The following is a 17352-nucleotide window of genomic DNA, read 5'->3' on the forward strand; positions in this document are numbered from 1 at the left end:
AATGATTAGTGTCAACACATGATTGTGTTTATGAGCATTTGTTACTGTCTTAAAACAAGGCCAAGAGTGTGATTTATTCGTAATTGATTTACAAGATCAAATGCGAAAATCGTTCAAGTCATCGATCTGTAAATCGATTATGTCGGCTAATTGACATTAAGGATATTTGTCATACAAGACACGTAATTATTAACTCGACAAGTAATTCAGCAAAATCCATTGTAACTTTATGTGACATAACACAAATACAGGTCTGGATTGATTACAATGTGCAAGTTTGCATTATATGACAATCGTTGACATGCCTATATCTTTCAAACGAGAATTTGAGTCACAGAGATTATCAAGATTTTAGTAATTAGAAGATTAAAATAGCACAGTGTAATTTGAAGCATTTAAGTTATAATGCCTCTACTTATTTTTTATTAGTTTTAAAAATTGATCACAAGAATTAGTGCATAAGAATTAGTATCAGCATGCAATAATAATTGAGAAAATAAAAAATGAATAATGTAACTTTTTTATAAAATATTACAATTTCTTATCTGCTTTAATTTTTTTTAATTTCTTTACGAAATAAACATTATATTGATATGTTTTAAAACGATAAGGATTGACATATATTATGAATCAGAAACGATTTATCAGCCGATTTAAAATACCTGTGATCGCCATGCACCGTTTATAATACCGAATGCTTCGATCAATGAATTATGCATACGCTTGAACGTGCGAATGCTCGTCGTTGCAGCGCGCGATTTGCATGCGCGGGTTCGCGAGTGATTAACGATCGGCGCGTTACGTAATGAATCGATTTCCAGCGATAAGAGATGCCCGTTCATACGTGTGTACAATCCCGATTTATCGCGCATACATGTACATATGTATATCTCCGTTAGTTGCGCGCGGTATTTCCTTTTTCCTTCTATTCGATTGACGCACGTGACGTCCACGTCCGTTGATTGTGGGTGTGGATCGACGTGGCCTGAGGCCGCGTGCAGGCGGGCCCCTCATGGACCTTGATTTGTCTCTTATCTTGAACAAGTTCTATTCGATCTATTCGATCTGCGATAAATGCAACGCTTGTCGATACGTCAAAGAATCGGGAAACGCTGCAGATTCTTCGACGATAGTATAGATCCTTCTTGTAGCGAATAAATGAAAGTAGTGCCTCTTAAATCTTAAAGAGAGATTTTTTTCGAGATTTTGTTTAGATTAATATTAATAAGAGTTCTATTAGTTTCGAAAATAAAAATTTAATGATTTTGAAAAGAGTAGGAGTAGGTTATAGATGGTTAAAGTTGATTAAATTGATAAAAACAGATTTAAAGTTAACATAATATTATCATAGATCTTCATTTCTATTATTATAGAAAATACATCTGTTTTAATATAATACATAGAAATGCAAATCGTCATTTATGTAACTTTATTGACTTTATTTGTAAACTATAATTACATGTGTGATGCTATTGAAATCACGTTAATTCTATACTTAGCTACACACTTGACAACAGCAGGTCTACTAATGGCAGTCTATTGTTATCTTATTTATATAATGAGAGAGAGAGAAAGAGAGCTCCAATCATAACAATTTATAATTAATCATTGTTTGTACATGTTATGTCTCGATAAAAATATCATAATGATTTGTTTTTATCTACAATTTCCGTAAATTCTCTTCTATTCCGGCATTTAACTTACAATTAGAAATATAGATAAATATAAATATAGAGAAAGAAGACATATTTGGATGTGTGTGTGTGTGTGTATTATGGCGTATACAGTCAGCGAACTTAAAATCAATGGAAATTCCACACTCTAATTTTAACTCGGCTGTCGCTCATTAAAGAGGGGAATCTCGTTCCTTCTTTTCTTTCATGTACTTAAGGTCGGGCAATCACCTTGCGCCAATGACGTAGCGCCGAACAACATATCAAACATAATGCACTTGCAATGATATTTGCATTTTATATAATATAAAATATATATAATATAAAATGCTCGTGTCGCGCAATATGTATTATATTCGCGTCTGATATTTTTGCAATTTCTAGTCCTCGAGTATATTTAAAAAATTTTTAAACTTTTACAATGAGTACAATTTTTTAAGAGCTCTACAAACCTAAAAAGTGTAAGGACATTTTTTAGTTTTGTTAAATTAGCAAAAAGATAAAATAAAAATGTTTCACTTATTCTTTATGCTAAATCAATGACACTGGTTAAAGTAGTGGCAAAATTTCATAAAAGATCAGTGAACATTTTATATTTTACTTTTATATTTCAGTAATTATGACAGTTCCGTATAAAATTCCGTGTAATTAATATTTAAATTCAGAATTACATGCATATTATTTCTTTACTTTTAAAATATGATATACCCAAAAAATGAATAAGACTCTTGATCAAAATTACAAATAGTTATTTCTTTATCAAAATATATTGCTATAAATTTATTTTATATATAATATTATAATATAATATAAGATATATTTTATAATATCACTGATAGTCAATAATTTTCAGATCTTTCAATAAGATTTTATTGTTTTGGATATTATATATTTATAATTGAAATCACTGTTTATCAGTGATAATATACTGATAATATACTTCCATTTAAAAAAGTATTTAAGAATCTTTGTTACAAAATAACCTGCTTTTGATTACCATTATTATTAATATAACAATAATTTGCAGTCACGTCATCATCAGCAGCGTCATGTTAAAGATATCTTTAATCTCAATAGAGTCTGTACATTCGCTCAGAATAATACCTTGAAACTTAGCCCGTGGCATGTAAAGGAAAACCGAGTTGTCGATCGAAGATACGCCGGTATTTCTCTGCAACAATGTGCACTATTGATTAATGATTTACGCATGAAACTTATACTTCATCCCAATGCCAATAATAATGCGCACTATCGAAGGTTGCAAGATGTTTGGAATTATTAGGTAATGAGAAAGAGAGAGAGAAAGAGAAACGCGTGAAAATAATTAATATTAAACACAATTAATTTATATCAAACAATTGTGTGATATAAACAAGTACATATATATTTTTTATAAAAATATATGATAAAGTCTTGAACTGCGAATTAAAATATAAAACGCACCTCTGCTTAATTAATTATTATATAAAATTAAATAAATCAGTTAATTCTTAAGTTTTCGGAGTTTTTAATAAGACTTACAAAAAAGATGTATGTAAAATACTTCTAGTAAAAATTAAAACATCAAATATGTTTCCTTTAAAAAAGTTTCGTTGTGTATGATCGTAATAACTACGCAAAGTTATTCGCAGAATTCCTGATCTGATAAATACCTATCAAATCGTATCAAACTGCAAATTAATTTTTACACGTGGACGCGTCTGTTACATATTTATAAAACATCGCGTAACAGTGAATAGGCACGTATACAGAAAACGGGAAATCACGGCGTCTACAATTCTGCTATCGTGCTTGATCTTGGACTATGCAATGTATTTCACTGGGTGCAAAAACTCGCCGGTAAGGGAAACTGCGGGTTTTACCTGGTTTTGCTTAGTATCGAAACTTCATCGCGCACTTCCTCAAGTGATTGGATTTTTATAGAAAACCTTGACAAGTTTCTTAGAATCGGAATGTTAATATACGGAGAATGCAATTACACGTCGACACGACTCACCTGTTCTCGATACGTCTGTCGATCCTTTTGCTACAAACAATATATTGCACGTTTTTTAAAAACTCTGAATTTATAATCACAAACTTATTGTTATAGTTTTAATTTAATTTATATAAAATAAAAAAAATTTTGATATATATCTAAGTTTCTTAAAGAAACTTGCAAAAATAATTTTGATACTATTATTGATATGTAAAAAGCTATACAAAGATTTTTTGAATAGATTGTATTTTCGATGTTATGTAAAAAATCTTGTTAGTTTCCATTTAGAACAAAAGGCAGTCGACATACTTTCCACGAAAGTTAATGTGTCGTAAAATAGCCAAATCATTCTAATGTAATATTGCAATATTGCGAAAATAACCATCACAAAGTGGATAAACTGATATATTTGTCTTCTATACAGACGTAAATATCGAACATTGATCCTTAAGCCAATTTTAGTCTCTCCATTCTTTTAATAGATTCGCCTGTTATAGCTAAGATAATTTAATTTTGCTTTCGAATGGCAAAAATAAGTTCATAATAAAAATAAGGAAATAATAACTATAATCAAATTTAAAAAGCAAAATATTTTTATGTATTAGAAGATTATATTTCATAGGTTTCATATGTCATATCAGATTAAATTGATCGTTCAGTATATATTCAGTATTATATTCGGAATTTCTTTAAGAAACCGCGTAATCGCCGATGGTGTATGTTGCATGCATCCGAAATAATTATAATAATTGAAGATCGATTTGAATCTCGCGTTGTCTACATTTTCACTCAAGATTTGCAAGGTCGTCAAGCACACGTACTACGCGTGAGTCGTTATATCACGATCGCTATATGTACATATATGTACTATCGACATGTATAATTTAACTTGCTATAATGTTGCATGACAAGTATCCATTCTTGTCAATCCGTACACACTTTAGATAAGAGACTTTCAAAGTTTAAGAAAATAATTCTAATTAGACACACACACTAGACAAACGTGAAAAGGAAAATAATTAAAAGTAAATTGGCCAAAATTAAATTATAATTAATTTGAGCAAATTATTCAAGTGAACAAAAATAAATTTGCATTTGCGTTATGTTCTCGTTAATATCTTTTATTAATTATTTTCGATTACGCATAATTTTTTTTCCATTGCCGCGATTTACTTATCGCATTAATAAAAGACTTTCCTTCTTAACTATAGCGACAGAATGTATTTGTGCAATATGCTTAAAATCATATCGAAGAAATAATCAATAATAATTTCTCTCTCTCTCAAATGAAGATTCAATATAATTATATTATTTACCATTTTATTTTCGTTTCGAATGTACTGTTATTTAAACATCGATCGTTATATTAGTCATCAAACACTAGTCTACTTTTAATGTGATTACTTAATCTTTGGTAAAGAAGTGTATGCATAAAGAAGTATAAGCATATTAAGGCTGTCATATTAAATATGATGTACGCAAATATAGATCTATCGGAAAAAAGTTTAAATTTAAAACTAAAAATATTCTAATTCTAAGATATCGAAAATATCTTTCTCTATTATCGCATTTTTTTTACATATGTAAATACTGTGTCTCCTCAAGTAAAGTTTGATTAAGTAAGAATTAATTTCTTATGAATCAAACAGATTCTATTTTGAGAGTGATTTTGATTAATTTGCAGATTAAACAAGACGTTTAGTTTGCATTATTTTACAGAGGAAATCACGATTTAATTAAACTCATCGTGCTTCATATCGTCATACATTACGTTATAAGCACGGGATTTGGCGATGAATGATGAGAGGAAATGGCGATGACTGTCGCTGTACATCAGGAAACTTGGCCGCGGCCACTTATCTCGAATAACCGTTCCCCAGCACGTAAAGCGAAGATCCCTCAACGCGAATATATCAGGTCTTAGCGGGGGTTTCCGACCATAAAATGTGTCGCATTCCATAAAAGACTCAACAACACTTTCTCCCCTCCCTAAAATTATGATTGAACTGCGAAAATATTTTAAAGATACATTACGTTTTGATGAAATCTCTCGTTTCTTTTAGCTTTGTCAAGTAGTAAAAACGATGCAGAAGTAACATACATATATTTTTAATTGTATAAATGTAAGCTATTTTACACTATTTTACTCTGTGCGATAACACGAATGATACCTGATGTTTTTGAAAGCGATGAATGTCAGTAATCCGCAAGGACATCGCTTATACACCTATCTGATAGTGTTCTTAGACATACTTGCGAATTAGACACGATCGAGGTGCGTCATTGTTGGTGTAATGACAAAGCTGGCACGCTTCGGTGACTTTTGACTGATTACGTGCAACGTAAAGGAATAATAGAATCTCTCCTTGGATGAACTTTCCTTGAACTCGTTGGGTCTCTTCCCGCGACTAGGATGATCTACGATTTCTTTTATTATTGCCCGTTAATTCATTATGAACACCAGCCTCGCAATTTGCAAGTTTTTTGATAGCATACAATGAGAAAGATAAAGCGCGACAGATAATGAAATATAATAAATAATAATCCATTAGACAATGATAAAATAACTTTATCGTTAAAATGATATCTAAGTAATATCAGTTTTTCTCGTTAAAATTCTTTACACGAGACGTATTCTAATTTCTTTTATACATTTTATCTTAAAGATTATTATAAACATAGCTTCTACTTTTTACATATTGTACAAAGGTTCTAGTGTATTCTAATCACGACAGAGCTAATGATTTATCCGTGATCTGATTAATCATTCAACCGAGTAAAAAACTATGTATCCTAAGATCACGGATATTCCAGCGTAACTAAAACATGCGTGTCGAATCACTACCTTAACCCAGTAGCGAATTTTGTTGTATGGTGTTGACGACATTGGTTCGAAGCATATACAAAAGAAAGAATTTTTGCAACGCTCTCGGCTCGATTCTTTCGAGAAATTAGGAATCAATCGAGCGAATACAGAGTTAAGGTCACAATCGCCAAAAACATAATTGTTATAATAAAATTAAGTATGGAGCAGAGAGAAGTTTAAACATATATATCATATAATTTTTATTATTTTATATCGAGCTATATATAATGTATAAAAAATTAATATAAATAATATTTAAATAATTAAATAATTTTGACAAAAATATATTCTACATATAAGATGCGTGCGATGGAAAATCCAATGATGATATTGTAACATTGGATGACTTAATGCATGACTTAATGATTTATGCTAAATTCACACAAGGAGGCTATAGATTGCTCTCGCGTGAACCCTTCGACACGACCCTTCTAAACTCTCAGCTGGTTATCCTAGTTATCGGTTAGTTGAATCGCGCAGATACGCACAGCCGTAGATACGTAGATCGCAGGTCGTTCGTTTTCGAACACTTCGCCGTTGTCGGCATACACGCCGGACGATATATAGCGAGTCCTCGTAATTATTAAAATCCTCTCAGTGGCCTGACAGAGTGTCCCTCGTGCCATTGGCACGCTCATTGTTGGCCCGTCACTCTCATAACGACTTCCCGCGTTATAGAATCGAAGAGCTATCGATCGTATGCGCGAATTCGTTCGCAAAGACGTTTCCATGATTCGCAAAACTTCGCCAAAATGTTTCCATTCGCGATTTTTTATTCGCTCTGAATAAATTATAACTTATACATCTTTTGTGCTCTCGATAATTTTGACGAGATATTGTTTCAAATTTAATATTTATCTTGATGAAATAATGTTTCATTTAATATTAATCATTTTATCCTATCTAATTTAATTTTTGCATGTATTTACGTGTGTGAATATATTTATGTATATGCTATTAAACGAATCTTTTCTAAAAATTTTAATTATTGCAATTTTTGACAGCAAAAGTAATTTAATTGGCGCGTTCATGTTTATTTATTAAATTAATTATTTTTAATTTTGATATGTATATATTATAAATTTCTAAAAAAAAAATTAAAATTTGTATATATTATTAAAAATAATATTTTTTTCTTAATAAATATTTTGTGATTTATTTGATGATATATTTTAGTTCATTTTTTTATTATGATAAAAATATGCTGATAATTATAATAATATTTATAACACTATTTTCTACGAAATCATGCAAAGAAATTTTTGAGAGTTCTAAGTGTATTGTAGTATCACTCATTTCTACATATATGTGTGTTTCGAGTAAATAAAAATAAGGTGCTTCGCGCATATGATTATCACGTAAGACATAAGATAAGCGCAAGCGAATGTTTATCGAGGATTGGCGTAACTGCTATCCGGAAAGGGAAATGATAAATGATAAAAAGCTACGTAAAAATGATTATGCACACAAGGAGATCCAGTTTATTTTTTGCATGTATTCTCTTTTTTCGCACGAAGCCGCAAGTATATGACGAATTAAATACACGTGTTATTCCACTTTAAAAGATCTTTGCGATCTGCCATAGATGAAAATAAAAAGGATCCATCGAAGCGTGTCCGAATGCGTGTACTTTAATTCCGTTCACAGGATAAAATCTTTGAATTTCACGGTCTTATTAAGAGTGTGTTAAGTGAATTAATGAGGTACAATAATCGTTTGATAGTATCAGCGATTTACCTTTGTTATTTTCCCGACTATTGACCCTTGGATCGACACTTTCCTTCGGTCACGCGACTAATGACTACTATAAATCTGAAAAGGTGAACTGCATGACGTTGGTGGGAAAATGTAGGAAAAATGCAAATTGCGAAATCTTTCATCGCATCTTGAAACAAAATCATTTGTCGAGTTGAACGTAACATCAATGACTTCTATGTGCAGCTTGCGCCAATGCAATTATCAAATGTAGACGATTCTAACTTCTAATAATAATTTCTAAGTGAGAGAAAGAGGAAAACACTTTGACATATAACTGTATTTATTATATCTAATAATTGTAATTATTGCGATTACCCGGTATGATCGGCATATAATCTATCATGTAATAAGACATTTTAATTCCAAGCGCATTTGCATTGCTTAAATACCGTGCATTAAATATGAAGATCAAAAAATGTAACGGTGAAGAATTACACGTGTTTGTATTATTACACGAAAACAAATGTCAAGATTTATTGCATAAGATGTAAAATCAGATATTTCGAATTTTTAATATAAATTCAGTTTCAAATATACGACCATTATTTAAAAAATAATATACATATCGATATACGATAGATCTTTCGCGAATATATACTTGGTGAGATTCTATCACGTCTCCAGATGTAGAGACCATATGATCAACGACACGCGTCACCTATTTGCATTGTACAAAGCAATTTATATTTAATTAGAAAAATTAGTATGTGCGTCTAAGACAAATGGAATGAAAAATTATTTTTCAAAGATTCCCATTTCGATAATCACAACTAGAAAACATGTATGTTAATTTGTTACTGTTGATATATAAGCACTTTAGAGAACTTCAACAACTTTTTATCATTAATGCAATCTCTTTACACTTTTAATGTAAACTCTTGTAACAAAGATTTATATGGCACATGTATGATTCTTTAAATTATTGCAAAAGCTATAGGTGAATAGCGCTTAAATCTTATTTATCTTTTAAGACTCAAGCAGTTTCAAAAACATTTTTTTACTCACAGTTGTTAAAGCTTATCTTTATAAAAATTACATAATTTAACTTTTATTTTTATTTTATTAAATTAAAGTGAAATACATTTACTATTATATTTAATGCACTATTCGTATGCTGTACACGTATTTAGAAAGTGTCTCTATTCTATTATGTTGAAGTTTTTCGCACTAATAGCGTCAGCGGTTTGCGCATAAAAATCGCTTTATTCTGCTATTGTGATTCGGATCAATTATAAAAATATTGGCCCGCAAAACCGAATCAATTCTACCGTCATCGGATCTAGATCCTCCGAGATCACAAAACAATTCGCGTGGCCGTCACCGGATTAGTCCTTGAATTTAGAGTTCCGGCCGAGGTCGAATTGCTTTCTGTTTCATGACGTTGTGAGTAATCGACGACTTTATCAGTGCACGCGTCATTCCGATTAATTAATCGATCGTCGCATCGCCACGTATATCGGATCCAAATGAAAAAAGAGAGGGAGAGGCATTAAACCTGGCAGACCTTAATCGAGGAAAAAGTCCGGTTTCTTTTGTGGAAAACCCACGGGGATATTTAGAGATTAACCGCGTATAATAGATATGGGTTCGCGTGTACTTTCCAATATCGCTATTTTTTATTCACGATTCTGCGAAGATTCGCCCCGTTGCCAAAATTTTATTTTTGTTGGTGGAAGGACAACGCGTCTGAATAAATCTGTTTTGTACTTTTGCAAGACATTGAGTCAGTTATTAATTATTTGTTTATAATTTTTATTTATTATTATAGTGGATGTATATGTGTGTATGCGTGTGTTTTATATATTATATATTTCATTTGAACAGAGATCTATTCCGTAAAATATAAAACATGATAAAAGTAATTAATTTATATTGCATACAGCTTCAAATGTATTAGCTTTAAATGTATTAGAATTAATTTTTCTAATATATCTTCGTAATTATTTGCGTGGTTACATTTTCAATTAATTATACAGTCAAATAATGCGTGAAAAAAAATTGTTGACGTTTCTTCTCACCTTATTAATATGAATTATTATGAAGAATCTACTTATAGATTTTGCCATAGTGATTATATTATAATACATTAATTCAATAATATTAATCTCATCTGCATGTGTTTTATTTGGATTTATTAAATATCGAATGAGTCAACAAATTCAATTCGTATATATAATACGCATGCACTTATAAATATCTATTCATAAATTTATTATATATATTATATAATTTATATATATATATATACTACTTTACAGACTCGCGATTACGAAAAAAATTAACCAATTAGTTATTTAATCAATACTTAGATTAATAATTTTTAATTAATTTAGAGTCCGATACCGCATCGATTATCAATTGGGCGCTATCATCGGGATTTCCAATCAAAATGCTTTCAGTTATTTCCTTAATTGTATAATCGATTGCGTAAACTTTATTGGAGATTTATACAAGCCACAAGCGGAATATTCCTGATAAGAACGATCAAAACAAGCCTATTTACTGAATCGTTAAATAAGAATCGATTACGCGTCTTCGTCAGATCTACTTGTGATTGTTTCGCGATGTACATATAATGAAACGAAGATATGCAACTCTACGATCAACACACCCCTAATAATGAATATTAATTTTGGCATAATTATGTGCAATCAGTTTTCTTCACACTTTTTTTGTTACCAATCAGATTTGCTTGTACGTTCAGCGGATGATGATGCATCCTAGCTCTCCGTCGTCTTATGATAATGCTAGCTTATCTAATAAAACTGAAATACTGTACGATAATTACGCACTGCAATATGCGTATCTGTATTAATAGCATACGTCTCTTTGCCTCTTGTCCAGTTTTCTGCGTATCTGGATGAGTGCCACGGTAAAGTTGCATATAGTATGTAAATTTCTAGCATGTAAAGTGCATAACCTGTCAGTATGTGAGTTGCAAATGCACTCGTGCTATTCACTTTAATCGCGGTAAAACATTATGATAATGTTAGAGATTAATATCTCTATCCACTGCGATCAATAAGTAAAATTGCGAAATACATATACATGATTCAATTATTAAATATTAAATAAATTCAATCTAAAGAATTAGGTTGTCGCCTTGAAAGAGTTACATTTAACGAGTGTATTCTCTATACCGCGTCTATTTATTAACAAGACAGTACCGTGGCAATTAAAATAGCGATTAAATGACTTTATTATTGCGATAATTAGCATAATCGAGCCCTCACATCGCTTGTGAAACGTCGGCGCTTTCAAGGCTCATTTATAATCGATCCATTTACATTAAGGAACTTATTACTCGGTTATTATATAATATATTGTCCGGGCATTAGCATACGATGATTATCATGATGACATTGAAAGAGGCTGTTAACCATAATTATAAAAATAATGGTTATAATTATCCCGGTCTGAACATCTTCACGTTTTTATTTTCAAGCAACAAAATCTTTTTTAATTAGGAAGATAGCTTCTATCTATATTTTTTAATATGTTTTATTGCATGTGATATATATAAATTAACAAATATATATTATATCGTCGTACGGAAATAATATAGCCATTGTTTTTTCATTATTTTATTATATTTATATTTAGAATCCAATTTTAAATGTTTTGTAATGCTATTAACCTGATAAATACAGAAGAATTTCTATAGATAGCATTAAACTTTTTTGCTATACTTTTTGCTAAAAAAGGAACTAGATAAAATCAGTTGCCAGTGATAAAATCTTTCTTTTATGGATTCATATTTAAAGCTTAATATATATTAATTCAAATACGAGTTATGAATATAAGAGTTTCACGCAACATATTTGTATATTTTATTGTATCTACGTATCTTTGATGATCATATGTTTCCGTGATTCTTTGCATAAAAAATTAACTTCGCAAAGTAATATAGCTAATGTATAATACATAACATCTAACTTTTTATTATGTAAGTATAATAAAAACTAGAATCGCTCTACAACCCGCAAGTACACTAAAAATTTTCTGTTTTACATTTGCTTACGAAATGAAAAGATGCTACTGACTATGCACTTCTATTTATCAATAGAATATATATCTTTTTACTTAATTAATAAATATTTAAAAACATTTTTAATTATTTTCGGATTATCTGAATTTATTATTTTTGCCAAGTATGATTACCCCTCAATATTTACACAAATAATTAGCGCATTTGTTACAATAGATTATCTTTTTGGAGTTATTTAAAATAAGAAAATGGTAAAAATTAGATGTTACACATAATTATTCAGAACTTTATCAGATTTTAATTACTTATTAGAACATATATTGTAAAACGATTCCACGAGTTCGTCAAATAAAGGTATTTCGAAGGTTTGTATAAAATAATGGTAATCCCAAGCGAATTAATGATTCACTCTTGATTAGTTGAGCAATAGCTAGAAAACGAAATTATCCTGATGAGAAATGTGAAGCATTTAGTTTCCTGATACTGAGGAAACCTACAGCTTACAGTTAAGGGGATAATAATATGACTCTATCGTATTATTAAAGATATTAGTCATTTTTCTTTGCACATGACTAACATACAAAGACTAGAAAAGAGGTATAAGGAAAAATTGTGATTCGTCTAAGTCTAAGTCATATTTCTTGTTTATTCTCAAATGTATTCCGTGAAAAGAGGAAAGTAAAATTTAAAAAAATTGATATTTTTCGCCTTTTCTATATCACTTATCGCGATAAGTCTAAAATTATTCGTAAATATGTGAGAACTGTATTTTTAACGACGAGTATGAGATAAATGATATTCTTCATCTAATTATATACAAAATAATAAAGAATTAAGTAAGATTAAAATTTATCAATATTAATTAAACAAATCTTTATTACTTTAGAAGTCTTAAACGCTCAAAATATTAGATGTTGTCTCGTTTATTACAAACACAACATTGAATAATTAATTAAATTTTTATTCTAAATTAATAATAATGAATTTTTCTCTTAAAATATGTCTGCCTAAATATTTAATTTTTTTGTTTAACTTCAAGAAATGTTAAGAATTCAACGAATGTGTGTTTTAAATGTTTAGTGACAGATTAGAAATAAGATTTTCTTCATTTCTAATATTATCACTACGCAGATTTATCGATGATTAGGACAGATCAGTTAGCATTCTGTTTTACACAGCAGGAATTTATATAAAAATTGTACGATAATAAATTTATAAATCATATATCTCTTTTGCGTGACATATTGATGTTGCAAACCTCTCTTAGGCGAGATGTTTTTAATAAGTTATACGATAAATTGTACTTGTGTGATCATCCATTGCATATCCGATGTCGAAATCTTACGTTTATCTAAGTTTATAATACCAATTTTTTTTCTCGTAGAAATAAATGCAATTAATTGAACACTTCGAATGCAGTCTTTATTCTGCACATGCCGAGTGTCTTTATTTAACTTGTGCAACATTCAGTAAATAGCATATTTTTGTTGCATTTCCTAGAAATATAACATAAAATTGACGATTAATACGCCTTCGCTAACCCTTATAATAAAAAGCATGAGTATGAAATGCTTCAATTACCGGATATACGCAATGTTTCTCGCATATATGTGAATTGGTGCGCTACTAATTGGACAATCGGTATAATTTTCAATATACCGATGTTTCATAAAAACATGTGACAGATTAAATCATTATATATTTATTTTCTACTGTATTAAAATACTTATGTGACATAATTTCATAACGTTCATCAAATCTAACGATTTATACAAATTACAATATGAGTAGTACAATGCAATATTCGTTTCTGCATTTCTTAATTGCAATTTTTTCCAAATTTTTCAAATTTGACACAACAAAAGACATGTGTGTGAAGCTATATTCTATAATATATAATAAATATTTTTTTAAATATAGGTATATATATTAATGTCTGTTATGTGTTTAGGTGTAGTGACTATTTTTCAATCTTTTCCGACGACATTCTTTTCTTTTTGCTCTATTTCGTGCTCGATTTATCAGTTTAGAACTTACTAAATATCTGATTATAGTCTAGATCTTAACTATGAAGTCTTGACGTAGAGCAAGTGCCGTCTCCGGGTACGCGAAGCGGCCTTGATACATGAAAGTAAGATCGCGTCTCATGTTTGATATAATGATGCTGTGTAAGTTACGACATGCGTTGTGTGCATAGTATATATACATACAGAGATAGTAGATGATATACGTATACACGCGTTTGCACGCTGTTTAAAATATGATCATACTGAGATATTTCTGTATCTGACAGATAACACACTTATCAGAATGAAAACTTTAAGATAACTTTTTAAGGAAAACATTTAGTTATCTTGAAAATGATATCCAGATGATACCTCATAATCATCACTTATTAGAGGTATCTGCTAAGAGAATTCTTTAAGATATCTCATTTGAGAGATTTCTTGAAATTATTATTTTTTTGATATCGTGCTAAATGATATCAATTTGATCTCTCATGAAAACGCATTATAATTATAGTATACTTATATACCATATTAATCTCTATTAAATCAATATTCTCTTAATGCATGAAAATAACCTAATCATATAATTAATAAGAAACATTTAAAACCGATTGTTCCAACTTGTTGGTAAATTTTACCCGACAGGTAGCATATTTTCGTCTCTTTTCAGATAAGTTAAAAAAAAAGACAAACATATGCTATCTGTCGGGTAAAATTTACCAACAAGTTGGGACAATCAGCCCTTACAATATTATTTTTTAAATATCAGATATAAGAAATTCATATGTTAACATATGTCAGATCTCTTTCAGATATCATAAATAAGAACTCCATATGTTGACATAATTTAGATATCTTAAAAACATCCGATTTGAGAAATCTTTTAGACATCATTTTCGTGATATCTTTATGTGATCCTTCAGAAACCTCTCTAAGTTATTCAGCAGGTTCAGCAGAAATGTGATATATATACCTTTTAGAAATCGTTTGATAACATATTGTTTTCTACGCTTTGCTGAATAAAAACTCTCTTCTTTAACTAATTATACAGCAACATAAATTGATTTTATGAAATTTAGTTCTATAATTCGAGATGGATAAAAACCGCGTTTTGTTTCTATTAATTTAAAAATTTTTTAAATATGTTTCTAATTACATTACGTTTATATAAAAATATAATGTTATGTTATGTTTATATTATATGTTTGTAGTGTAATATAAAAAATATATATATACAATTTAATGAAGGTGTATTGTTGAAACATATAAATATAAATTAATATTCACATTTATAAACATGCTGGATATTTAGCACGCGATAGATTGAAGTATTTTAAGACAATCGAATGGCCTCCGTCGCAAGGATCTCACAACGCAAAACGTAGTTCTGGAGACAATCGTTTTCATTGTCCTTAGAATTTGCTCCGCGTGACAATAATTTAAGTCGGTGACCAAAGGCTAGTGACTCATTTGCGTCGAGTTACTTGTTCAATCATAATTAACACAAAATCGATTATTAATCGAGTTTCCATGATCGAGAAAGTTTAATATATACGCGAAATCTCCAATAGACAAAGTTGAGAATATGTGATCAAGATATTCAAATTGTTTTTAATGAGATCTTCTTTTTTTTAAATGTTTTAATCGTTTACAATCATTTAATTGTATTTTAAAATAATTAGTTCTTAATTAGTTAATTACTTTGTTACTATTCTTTTCTTGTTACTATTTTTGTAATGTTTTATTTCGAAAAGGAGTGCAAATATAGTTGGCGATTCGATATGATAGATATATTCATAGATTAATCTTTTTATTCCCAAGACCACTAGGCAATCGGTAAAGGTTATCAATTAATGAAAGAGATTACATACATATATGGAAACATTCTCGATTAGTGTTAATGTTAAAGAGGATAAATTCTAAAACATTTGATAAAAGCGATAGAACAATAGACAACATAATTTAATGGTTTCGTAATCATGGCGAATAAATGGGAATAAACCGAATTAAGTAGAGTGTTAGATTAAAGTTTATAGAATTCCTATTTCTCCTTATTTTTTATGTTTTTTGCATAGGATAGATTTTCAAGATGGTATTTTTTAATAATTTATTATGCTATATTTTAAAAATATAATATTAAATACTGTTGTGTTTTTGTTTATGAATAAATTTCTATTTTCTCCAACTGTTGGTTCAAAATTAAACAACTAGAACTAAATATTTCTTTATTTTTGCATCTTTATTGTGCTTTTGGAAAAATTCAATTCCCAATAAACATATTTATTCCGTCTGTTTATTTATCTAATCTCATGTCGCTCAGCATCACTATATGTATATTTATATATCTAAAGTGATAAGTTCGTATGTATTTCCCCTTTGAGATAAAACTATGTTAATGAAATACAGAGTGAAAGTGATGTATGCGTTTGATTATCGCATTATATTTGGACATGATTCACAGTCACGACTAGTCGAACGGTTCTTCTGCTCTCAGCGAGAACGATGCGTCGTTACTGTTGGAAACTCCCAGTTCGGGAATCCACACTTCAGAACTGGATTGTCCGCTAAGGAGATTGACAGAGAATTTAACTCGGCCACTCGGGGAGTTTCCCAGCTATTCGTGCCTCCAAGCGATGACTCGTGACGTCGATCGCGATACGTTGTCGCATCTGAATGACGTCTGTAGAAAATTTCTTCAGCGCATCAATTAATCGACAATCATTACGAAACGATCGCCCGTTACAAAATTTTGCTTGTTTTAATTTAGCTTAATTTCTGGTAAATCCCAACGGGTAAACCTCACGGGCATCGTCGATCTTAAATGTCAAAATGACAAGTATTAAGTATTAGGAAGTTCCGAGCGTTAAAATTATCTCTTCCGCATTGATCTTGTTGAATTCATCTCTCTGTACCAAAGTATAGTTTTCTTTTCGAATCTTCACTTCGATTTTTCTTTACAGTTTTGAATCGAGTGCATGTTAAATATTCAAAATATATTTTTTCCGAGCGTATCTTCTCGAATTCAAATGATAGTATCATATTTTTTACTTCGCGCGCGATTTCAATTAATAAGATTTTTC

The sequence above is a fragment of the Prenolepis imparis genome, unplaced genomic scaffold (genome assembly GCF_030444845.1).
Source record: "Prenolepis imparis isolate NDT839.2.m4 unplaced genomic scaffold, iyPreImpa1.0 SCAF_2, whole genome shotgun sequence".
NCBI lineage: Eukaryota > Metazoa > Arthropoda > Insecta > Hymenoptera > Formicidae > Prenolepis > Prenolepis imparis.